The sequence below is a fragment of the Stegostoma tigrinum genome, chromosome 20 (assembly GCF_030684315.1).
Source record: "Stegostoma tigrinum isolate sSteTig4 chromosome 20, sSteTig4.hap1, whole genome shotgun sequence".
Lineage (NCBI taxonomy): Eukaryota > Metazoa > Chordata > Chondrichthyes > Orectolobiformes > Stegostomatidae > Stegostoma > Stegostoma tigrinum.
In genome coordinates this window covers 9,868,806-9,879,492 of record NC_081373.1, presented here as the reverse complement: position 1 = coordinate 9,879,492, position 10,687 = coordinate 9,868,806, and the positions used below count along the sequence as shown (strand labels likewise).

At 68.7% G+C, this 10,687-nt stretch overlaps 1 protein-coding gene across 14 annotated transcripts in view; it reads left to right on the top strand.

Moving 5' to 3' along the window:
- Positions 1–10,687, top strand: part of LOC125461688 (CREB3 regulatory factor-like) — a 169,935-nt gene that overhangs the window by 20,007 nt on the left and 139,241 nt on the right. For 3 of the 14 annotated variants that reach the window (XM_048550707.2, XM_048550705.2, XM_048550699.2), the window contains exon 1: positions 9,812–9,919. The exons of the other annotated variants lie outside the window; for them this stretch is intronic. The gene's annotated coding sequence lies outside the window, so the exon portion shown is untranslated. Of the gene's footprint in view, positions 1–9,811; positions 9,920–10,687 lie in introns of those variants that run through there. 14 annotated transcript variants of the gene reach the window in all.

The window sequence follows — 10,687 nt, the reverse complement described above, 5'->3', positions numbered from 1 at the left end:
TTCCCCACCCCCACCCCCACCACCCCTTCTCTTCCCCCCACCCCCACCCCCACCACCCCTTCTCTCTCCCCCCCCCCACCCCACCCCCACCGCCACCCGCCCTTCTCTCTCTTCCCCACCCCCACCCCCACCCCCACCGCCACCCGCCCCTTCTCTCTCTTCCCCACCCCCACCCACCCCACCGCGCCCTTCTCTCTTCCCCCCCCCCACCCCCACCGCCCCTTCTCTCTCCCCCCCCCACCCCCACCGCCCCTTCTCTCTCCCCCCCACCCCCACCCCCTCTCTCCCCCCCACCCCCACCGCCCCTTCTCTCTCCCCCCCACCCCCCACCCCGCCCCTTCTCTCTCCCCCCCCACCCCCACCGCCCCTTCTCTCTCCCCCCCCACCCCCACCGCCCCTTCTCTCTCCCCCCCACCCCCACCGCCCCTTCTCTCTCCCCCCCACCCCACCGCCCCTTCTCTCTCCCCCCCACCCCCACCGCCCCTTCTCTCTCCCCCCCCCCCCGCCCCTTCTCTCTCCCCCCCCGCCCTTCTCTCTCCCCCCCACCGCCCCTTCTCTCTCCCCCCCCCGCCCTTCTCTCCCCCCACCGCCCCTTCTCTCTCCCCCCCACCGCCCCTTCTCTCTCCCCCCACCCCCCTCTCTCTCCCCCCCACCGCCCCTTCTCTCTCCCCCCCACCGCCCCTCTCTCTCCCCCCACCGCCCCTTCTCTCTCCCCCCACCGCCCCTTCTCTCTCCCCCCCACCGCCCCTTCTCTCTCCCCCCCACCGCCCCTTCTCTCTCCCCCCCACCGCCCCTTCTCTCTCCCCCCCACCGCCCCTTCTCTCTCCCCCCACCGCCCCTTCTCTCTCCCCCCCACCGCCCCTTCTCTCTCCCCCCCACCGCCCCTTCTCTCTCCCCCCCCACCGCCCCTTCTCTCTCTCCCCACCGCCCCTTCTCTCTCCCTCCCCACCGCCCCTTCTCTCTCTCCCCCACCGCCCCTTCTCTCTCTCCCCACCGCCCCTTCTCTCTCTTCCCCACCGCCCCTTCTCTCTCTCCCCACCGCCCCTTCTCTCTCTCTCCCCCCACCGCCCCTTCTCTCTCCCACCCCACCGCCCCTTCTCTCTCTCCCCCACCGCCCCTTCTCTCTCTTCCCCACCGCCCCTTCTCTCTCTTCCCCACCGCCCCTTCTCTCTCTCCCCCCCCTCTCTCCCCACCGCCCCTTCTCTCTCTTCCCCACCGCCCCTTCTCTCTCTTCCCCACCGCCCCTTCTCTCTCTTCCCCACCGCCCCTTCTCTCTCTTCCCCCACCGCCCCTTCTCTCTCTTCCCCACCGCCCCTTCTCTCTCTTCCCCACCGCCCCTTCTCTCTCTTCCCCACCGCCCCTTCTCTCTCTTCCCCCACCGCCCCTTCTCTCTCTTCCCCACCGCCCCTTCTCTCTCTTCCCCACCGCCCCTTCTCTCTCTTCCCCACCGCCCCTTCTCTCTCTTCCCCACCGCCCCTTCTCTCTCTTCCCCACCGCCCCTTCTCTCTCTTCCCCACCGCCCCTTCTCTCTCTTCCCCACCGCCCCTTCTCTCTCTTCCCCACCGCCCCTTCTCTCTCTTCCCCACCGCCCCTTCTCTCTCTTCCCCACCGCCCCTTCTCTCTCTTCCCCACCGCCCCTTCTCTCTCTTCCCCACCGCCCCTTCTCTCTCTTCCCCACCGCCCCTTCTCTCTCTTCCCACCGCCCCTTCTCTCTCTTCCCCACCGCCCCTTCTCTCTCTTCCCCACCGCCCCTTCTCTCTCTTCCCCACCGCCCCTTCTCTCTCTTCCCCACCGCCCCTTCTCTCTCTTCCCCACCGCCCCTTCTCTCTCTTCCCACCGCCCCTTCTCTCTCTTCCCCACCGCCCCTTCTCTCTCTTCCCCACCGCCCCTTCTCTCTCTTCCCCACCGCCCCTTCTCTCTCTTCCCACCGCCCCTTCTCTCTCTTCCCCACCGCCCCTTCTCTCTCTTCCCCACCGCCCCTTCTCTCTCTTCCCACGCCCTTCTCTCTCTTCCCCACCGCCCCTTCTCTCTCTTCCCACCGCCCCTTCTCTCTCTTCCCCACCGCCCCTTCTCTCTCTTCCCCACCGCCCCTTCTCTCTCTTCCCCACCGCCCCTTCTCTCTCTTCCCCACCGCCCCTTCTCTCTCTTCCCCACCGCCCCTTCTCTCTCTTCCCCACCGCCCCTTCTCTCTCTTCCCCACCGCCCCTTCTCTCTCTTCCCCACCGCCCCTTCTCTCTCTTCCCCACCGCCCCTTCTCTCTCTTCCCCACCGCCCCTTCTCTCTCTTCCCCACCGCCCCTTCTCTCTCTTCCCCACCGCCCCTTCTCTCTCTTCCCCACCGCCCCTTCTCTCTCTTCCCACCGCCCCTTCTCTCTCTTCCCCACCGCCCCTTCTCTCTCTTCCCCACCGCCCCTTCTCTCTCTTCCCCACCGCCCCTTCTCTCTCTTCCCCACCGCCCCTTCTCTCTCTTCCCCACCGCCCCTTCTCTCTCTTCCCCACCGCCCCTTCTCTCTCTTCCCCACCGCCCCTTCTCTCTCTTCCCCACCGCCCCTTCTCTCTCTTCCCCACCGCCCCTTCTCTCTCTTCCCCACCGCCCCTTCTCTCTCTTCCCCACCGCCCCTTCTCTCTCTTCCCCACCGCCCCTTCTCTCTCTTCCCCACCGCCCCTTCTCTCTCTTCCCCACCGCCCCTTCTCTCTCTTCCCCACCGCCCCTTCTCTCTCTTCCCCACCGCCCCTTCTCTCTCTTCCCCACCGCCCCTTCTCTCTCTTCCCCACCGCCCCTTCTCTCTCTTCCCCACCGCCCCTTCTCTCTCTTCCCCACCGCCCCTTCTCTCTCTTCCCCCCCCCCCCGTCTCTCTCCCTCTTCCCCCCCCCCCGTCTCTCTCCTCCCCCCCCACCCCTTCTTTCTCTTCCCCCCCCCCCCACCCAGTCTCTCTCTTCCCCCCCCCCCAACCCCGTCTCTCTCTTCCCCCCCGCCAACCCCGTCTCTCTCTCCCCCCCCAACCCCGTCTCTCTCTCCCCCCAACCCCGTCTCTCTCTTCCCCCCCCCCGTCTCTCTCTTCCCCCCCCCCCACCCCCACCCCGTCTCTCTCTTCCCCCCCCCCCACCCCCCGTCTCTCTCTCTCTCTTCCCCCCCCCCCGTCTCTCTCTTCCCCCCCCCCGTCTCTCTCTTCCCCCCCCCCCCGTCTCTCTCTTCCCCCCCCCCGTCTCTCTCTTCCCCCCCCCCCGTCTCTCTCTCCCCCCCCAACCACGTCTCTCTCTCCCCCCCCCACCCCGTCTCTCTGTTCCCCCCCCCCACCCCCACCCCTTCTCTCTCTTCCCCCCCCGACCCCCCCGTCTCTCTTCCCCCCCCGACCCCCCCGTCTCTCTCTCTCTCTTCCCCCCTCCCCCCTCTCTCTCTTCCCCCCCCCGTCTCTCTCTTCCCCCCCCCCCCGTCTCTCTCTTCCCCCCCCCCCCGTCTCTCTCTTTCCCCCCCCCGTCTCTCTCTTCCCCCCCCGTCTCTCTCTTCCCCCCCCCGTCTCTCTCTTTCCCCCGCCGTCTCTCTCTTCCCCCCCCCCCCAACCCCGTCTCTCTCTTCCCCCCCCCCCCACCCCGTCTCTCTCTTCCCCCCCTGTCTCTCTCTTCCCCCCCCGTCTCTCTCTCTTCCCCCCCCCCCAACCCCGTCTCTCTCTTCCCCCCCCCCCCCACCCCGTCTCTCTCTTCCCCCCCCCCCCCACCCCGTCTCTCTCTTCCCCCCCCCCCCACCCCGTCTCTCTCTTCCCCCCCCCCCACCCCGTCTCTCTCTTCCCCCCCCCCCCCACCCCGTCTTTCTCTTTCCCCCCCCCCCCAACCCCGTCTCTCTCTTCCCCCCCAACCCCGTCTCTCTCTTCCCCCCCCCCAACCCCGTCTCTCTCTTTCCCCCCCCCCGTCTCTCTCTTCCCCCCCCCCCCGTCTCTCTCTTCCCCCCCCCCCACCCCGTCTCTCTCTTCCCCCGCCGTCTCTCTCTTCCCCCCCCCCACCCCGTCTCTCTCTTCCCCCCCCGTCTCTCTCTTCCCCCCCCCCCCACCCCGTCTCTCTCTTCCCCCCCCGTCTCTCTCTCTTCCCCCCCCCCCCCAACCCCGTCTCTCTCTTCCCCCCCCCCACCCCGTCTCTCTCTTCCCCCCCCCCACCCCGTCTCTCTCTTCCCCCCCCCCCACCCCGTCTTTCTCTTTCCCCCCCCCAACCCCGTCTCTCTCTTCCCCCCCCCCCGTCTCTCTCTTCCCCCCCCCCCACCCCGTCTCTCTCTTCCCCCGCCGTCTCTCTCTTCCCCCCCCCCACCCCGTCTCTCTCTTCCCCCCCCCCACCCCGTCTCTCTCTTCCCCCCCCGTCTCTCTCTTCCCCCCCCCCCCACCCCGTCTCTCTCTTCCCCCCCCGTCTCTCTCTCTTCCCCCCCCCCCCCAACCCCGTCTCTCTCTTCCCCCCCCCCCACCCCGTCTCTCTCTTCCCCCCCCCCCCCACCCCGTCTCTCTCTTCCCCCCCCCCCACCCCGTCTCTCTCTTCCCCCCCCCCCCGTCTCTCTCTTCCCCCCCCCACCCCGTCTCTCTCTTCCCCCCCCCCGTCTCTCTCTTCCCCCCCCCGTCTCTCTCTTCCCCCACCCCGTCTCTCTCTTCCCCCCCCGTCTCTCTCTTCCCCCCCCCCCACCCCGTCTCTCTCTTTCCCCCCCGTCTCTCTCTTCCCCCCCCCCGTCTCTCTCTTCCCCCCCCCCACCCCGTCTCTCTCTTCCCCCCCCCCCGTCTCTCTCTTCCCCCCCCCCACCCCGTCTCTCTCTTCCCCCCCCGTCTCTCTCTTCCCCCCCCCCCCACCCCGTCTCTCTCTTCCCCCCCCCACCCCGTCTCTCTCTTCCCCCCCCCCACCCCGTCTCTCTCTTCCCCCCCCCACCCCCTCTTCCCCCCCCCGTCTCTCTCTTCCCCCCCCCCCGTCTCTCTCTTCCCCCCCCCCCGTCTCTCTCTTCCCCCCCCCCCGTCTCTCTCTTCCCCCCCCCCCGTCTCTCTCTTCCCCCCCCCCCGTCTCTCTCTTCCCCCCCCCCCCGTCTCTCTCTTCCCCCCCCCGTCTCTCTCTTCCCCCCCCCGTCTCTCTCTTCCCCCCCCCCGTCTCTCTCTTCCCCCCCCGTCTCTCTCTTCCCCCCCCCCGTCTCTCTCTTCCCCCCCCCGTCTCTCTCTTCCCCCCCCCGTCTCTCTCTTCCCCCCCCCGCCACCCCGTCTCTCTCTTCCCCCCCCCGCCACCCCGTCTCTCTCTTCCCCCCCCCGCCACCCCGTCTCTCTCTCCCCCCCCGCCACCCCGTCTCTCTCTCCCCCCCCGCCACCCCGTCTCTCTCTCCCCCCCCGCCACCCCGTCTCTCTCTCCCCCCCCGCCACCCCGTCTCTCTCTCCCCCCCCGCCACCCCGTCTCTCTCTCCCCCCGCCACCCCGTCTCTCTCTTCCCCCCCCCCCGTCTCTCTCTTCCCCCCCCCCGTCTCTCTCTTCCCCACCCCGTCTCTCTCTCCCCCCCCCCCACCCCGTCTCTCTCTCCCCCCCCCCCACCCCGTCTCTCTCTTCCCCCCCCGTCTCTCTCTTCCCCCCCCGTCTCTCTCTTCCCCCCCCCGTCTCTCTCTTCCCCCCCCCGTCTCTCTCTTCCCCCCCCCCCGTCTCTCTCTTCCCCCCCCCCCGTCTCTCTTCCCCCCCCCCCGTCTCTCTTCCCCCCCCCGTCTCTCTTCCCCCCCCCGTCTCTCTCTCTTCCCCCCCCCCGTCTCTCTCTCTTCCCCCCCCCCCGTCTCTCTCTCTTCCCCCCCCCCGTCTCTCTCTCTTCCCCCCCCCGTCTCTCTCTCTTCCCCCCCCCCGTCTCTCTCTCTTCCCCCCCCCCTCTCTTCCCCCCCCCCTCTCTTCCCCCCCCCCCGTCTCTCTCTCTTCCCCCCCCCCCCGTCTCTCTCTCTTCTCCCCCCCCCCGTCTCTCTCTCTTCTCCCCCCCCCCGTCTCTCTCTCTTCTCCCCCCCCCCCGTCTCTCTCTCCCCCCCCCACCCCGTCTCTCTCCCCCCCCCACCCCGTCTCTCTCCCCCCCCCACCCCGTCTCTCTCCCCCCCCCACCCCGTCTCTCTCTCCCCCCCCCCCCACCCCGTCTCTCTCTCTCTTCCCCCCCCCGTCTCTCTCTTCCCCCCCCGTCTCTCTCTTCCCCCCCCCCACCCCGTCTCTCTCTTCCCCCCCCCCGTCTCTCTCTTCCCCCCCCCCGTCTCTCTCTTCCCCCCCCCGTCTCTCTCTTCCCCCCCCCCCCGTCTCTCTTCCCCCCCCCCCGTCTCTCTTCCCCCCCCCCCGTCTCTCTCTCTTCCCCCCCCCGTCTCTCTCTCTTCCCCCCCCCCCTCTCTTCCCCCCCCCCCTCTCTTCCCCCCCCCCCTCTCTTCCTTCTTCCCCCCCCCCGTCTCTCTCTCTTCTCCCCCCCCCCGTCTCTCTCTCTTCTCCCCCCCCCCGTCTCTCTCTCTTCTCCCCCCCCCCCGTCTCTCTCTCTTCTCCCCCCCCCCGTCTCTCTCTCTTCTCCCCCCCCACCCAGTCTCTCTCCCTCCCCCCCCCACCCCGTCTCTCTCTCCCCCCCCCACCCCGTCTCTCCCCCCCCCCCACCCCGTCTCTCCCCCCCCCACCCCGTCTCTCTCTTCCCCCCCCCGTCTCTCTCCCCCCCCCCACCCCGTCTCTCTCTTCCCCCCCCCGTCTCTCTCTTCCCCCCCCCCACCCCGTCTCTCTCTTCCCCCCCCGTCTCTCTCTTCCCCCCCCCACCCAGTCTCTCTCTTCCCCCCCCCCACCCAGTCTCTCTCTCCCTTCCCCCCCCCCACCCAGTCTCTCTCCCCCCCCCCACCCAGTCTCTCTCCCCCCCCCCCACCCAGTCTCTCTCTCTCCCCCCCCCCCACCCAGTCTCTCTCTCTCCCCCCCCCCCACCCAGTCTCTCTCCCTCCCCCCCCCACCCAGTCTCTCTCTCCCTCCCCCCCCCACCCAGTCTCTCTCTCTCTCCCCCCCCCCACCCAGTCTCTCTCTCTCTCCCCCCCCCCCACCCAGTCTCTCTCTCCCTCCCCCCCCCACCCAGTCTCTCTCTCTCCCCCCCCCCACCCAGTCTCCCCCCCCACCCAGTCTCTCTCTCCCCCCCCCCCACCCAGTCTCTCTCTCCTCCCCCCCCCCCCACCCAGTCTCTCTCTCTCCCCCCCCCCACCCAGTCTCTCTCTCTCTCTCTCTCCCCCCCCCCCCACCCAGTCTCTCTCCCCCCCCCCCACCCAGTCTCTCTCCCCCCCCCCCCACCCAGTCTCTCTCCCCCCCCCCACCCAGTCTCTCTCTCTCCCCCCCCCCCACCCAGTCTCTCTCCCCCCCCCCCACCCAGTCTCTCTCCCCCCCCCCCCACCCAGTCTCTCTCCCCCCCCCCACCCAGTCTCTCTCTCTCCCCCCCCCCCACCCAGTCTCTCTCCCCCCCCCACCCAGTCTCTCTCCCCCCCCCACCCAGTCTCTCTCTCTCTCCCCCCCCCCCACCCAGTCTCTCTCTCTCTCCCCCCCCCCCACCCAGTCTCTCTCTCTCTCCCCCCCCCCCACCCAGTCTCTCTCTCTCTCCCCCCCCCCCCCCAGTCTCTCTTCCCCCCCCCCCCCACCCCGTCTCTCTCTCCCCCCCCGCCACCCCGTCTCTCTCTCCCCCCCCGCCACCCCGTCTCTCTCTTCCCCCCCCCCGTCTCTCTCTTCCCCCCCCCCCGTCTCTCTCTTCCCCCCCCCCCGTCTCTCTCTTCCCCACCCCGTCTCTCTCTCCCCCCCCCCACCCCGTCTCTCTCTCCCCCCCCCCCCACCCCGTCTCTCTCTCCCCCCCCGCCACCCCGTCTCTCTCTCCCCCCCCGCCACCCCGTCTCTCTCTTCCCCCCCCCCCGTCTCTCTCTTCCCCCCCCCCGTCTCTCTCTTCCCCACCCCGTCTCTCTCTCCCCCCCCCCCACCCCGTCTCTCTCTCCCCCCCCCCCCACCCCGTCTCTCTCTTCCCCCCCCGTCTCTCTCTTCCCCCCCCCGTCTCTCTCTTCCCCCCCCCGTCTCTCTCTTCCCCCCCCCCGTCTCTCTCTTCCCCCCCCCCGTCTCTCTTCCCCCCCCCCGTCTCTCTTCCCCCCCCCGTCTCTCTCTCTTCCCCCCCCGTCTCTCTTCCCCCCCCCCCGTCTCTCTCTCTTCCCCCCCCCGTCTCTCTCTCTTCCCCCCCCCCCCGTCTCTCTCTCTTCCCCCCCCCGTCTCTCTCTCTTCCCCCCCCCCGTCTCTCTCTCTTCCCCCCCCCCGTCTCTCTCTCTTCCCCCCCCCCCTCTCTTCCCCCCCCCCTCTCTTCCCCCCCCCTCTCTCTTCCCCCCCCCCCGTCTCTCTCTCTTCTCCCCCCCCCCGTCTCTCTCTCTCTCCCCCCCCCCCGTCTCTCTCTCTTCTCCCCCCCCCCGTCTCTCTCCCCCCCCCCCGTCTCTCTCCCCCCCCCCACCCCGTCTCTCTCCCCCCCCCACCCCGTCTCTCTCCCCCCCCCACCCCGTCTCTCTCCCCCCCCCACCCCGTCTCTCTCTCCCCCCCCCCCACCCCGTCTCTCTCTCTCTTCCCCACCCCGTCTCTCTCTTCCCCCCCCGTCTCTCTCTTCCCCCCCCCCACCCAGTCTCTCTCTCTCCCTTCCCCCCCCCCACCCAGTCTCTCTCCCCCCCCCCACCCAGTCTCTCTCCCCCCCCCCACCCAGTCTCTCTCTCTCCCCCCCCCCCACCCAGTCTCTCTCTCTCCCCCCCCCCCACCCAGTCTCTCTCTCCCCCCCCCCCACCCAGTCTCTCTCTCCCTCCCCCCCCCACCCAGTCTCTCTCTCCCTCCCCCCCCCACCCAGTCTCTCTCTCCCTCCCCCCCCCACCCAGTCTCTCTCTCTCTCCCCCCCCCCACCCAGTCTCTCTCTCCCCCCCCACCCAGTCTCTCTCTCCCCCCCCCCCACCCAGTCTCTCTCTCCTCCCCCCCCCCCACCCAGTCTCTCTCTCTCCCCCCCCCACCCAGTCTCTCTCTCTCCCCCCCCCACCCAGTCTCTCTCTCTCTCTCTCTCCCCCCCCCCCACCCAGTCTCTCTCCCCCCCCCACCCAGTCTCTCTCCCCCCCCCCCCACCCAGTCTCTCTCCCCCCCCCCCACCCAGTCTCTCTCCCCCCCCCCACCCAGTCTCTCTCCCCCCCCCACCCAGTCTCTCTCTCTCCCCCCCCCCCACCCAGTCTCTCTCCCCCCCCCACCCAGTCTCTCTCCCCCCCCCACCCAGTCTCTCTCCCCCCCCCACCCAGTCTCTCTCCCCCCCCCACCCAGTCTCTCTCTCTCTCCCCCCCCCACCCAGTCTCTCTCTCTCTCCCCCCCCCACCCAGTCTCTCTCTCTCCCCCCCCCCCCCAGTCTCTCTTCCCCCCCCCCCCCCCACCCAGTCTCTCTCTTCCCCCCCCCCCCCCCCCACCCAGTCTCTCTCTTCCCCCGCGACTTTCAGCGCCCGTTTTCACGGAGTGTCGGGAGGAAGGGATGGACGCGGATTTGCTTCCCTTTCTGACCTGAGATTAACTCGACTGGACCCAGCCTCACTAACCCCAAATGAGAATCAGCGACTGGTGCAGTCCCTATCGAGGCAATTATACTTTCGTGGAGGGATTCAAAAAGAAATGCTGTGTTGGAATATTTGCATTCATCCTCGGCACTCACACCCAAAACAAAACCCCACAAACTTACGAAGGGGAGGTGGGGAGAAAGGAGAGACATCCTCGCTTTAAGGCCGCAGATGACACGGGAGCATGTGACAGGGGATGGGGGAGGGTTTGTGGTGCTGGTCATATGATCATCTTGACGGAATCAAAACAAACCCAGCAACAAAACTGGAGGAGAGAAGAGTGGGGGGTGTGGGGAAGGGTTGCTTCAAGGATCTAGGTGTAGCGAACTTTTCAGGAACCTGTTACAAAGTAAGTTAATTGTATCCGAGTGTGTCAGTCAGTTTCAGGCTGGCGCTTTTTGGCTGGATCGCTACAATGTGTCTGCTTCTTCTCTCTGTTGTTGCAGTCTTCCTGATCTGCTGTCTGGCTTGGTTTGGCTCTCTCTCTCTCTCTCTCTCTTTCACCGCACCCCCCCCCCCCCCCCGCTCCCGCCGTCAGCTTTATATAGGCGCAGACATGAGTAAGCGTTGTTCGTGCACTTTTGCTTACAGTCAGCAGTCCCTTCCCCTCCGTGATCGTCCCTTCGGAGTTGAGTACCAACGCGGGGTGGGGTGGACTTATTTGTGCTTGTTCCCGATTCTGAGTCTGCCTTCCTTCCCGTAATTGGATTCGCGACTCTTGCCTAATATTGCGAATAGGAATCTCTCTCTGTTAATTAAGCCTGGCAAAACATCAAATACATCTGAAGAGATCACAAAATTGCAACCTCGACCTCTCTTTCGCCCCCCCCCAAACCGAACTTGCTGTTGATTTTTGTTTTAAAGCAGCTGGCATTCAGTTTCGAAGGCCGAGAGGCGGAAATAGGCTTTGGAGCTAAGGGGTATGGAGCAGTCAAACTGGAGGCCCCTACCCTCATCAGATCGTAGTTCAATTTTAAAGGGACACCGCGATCGTGGTTAGGGGTGTGCTGTTCCCCTGACATGATCCAAACCACAAATTGTGGAGGCCATTTTAACCAAGCTGCCTCAGCGGACACAACTGTCCTCGGGAATTCGACCAGAGTAATTCCGTGGCTCT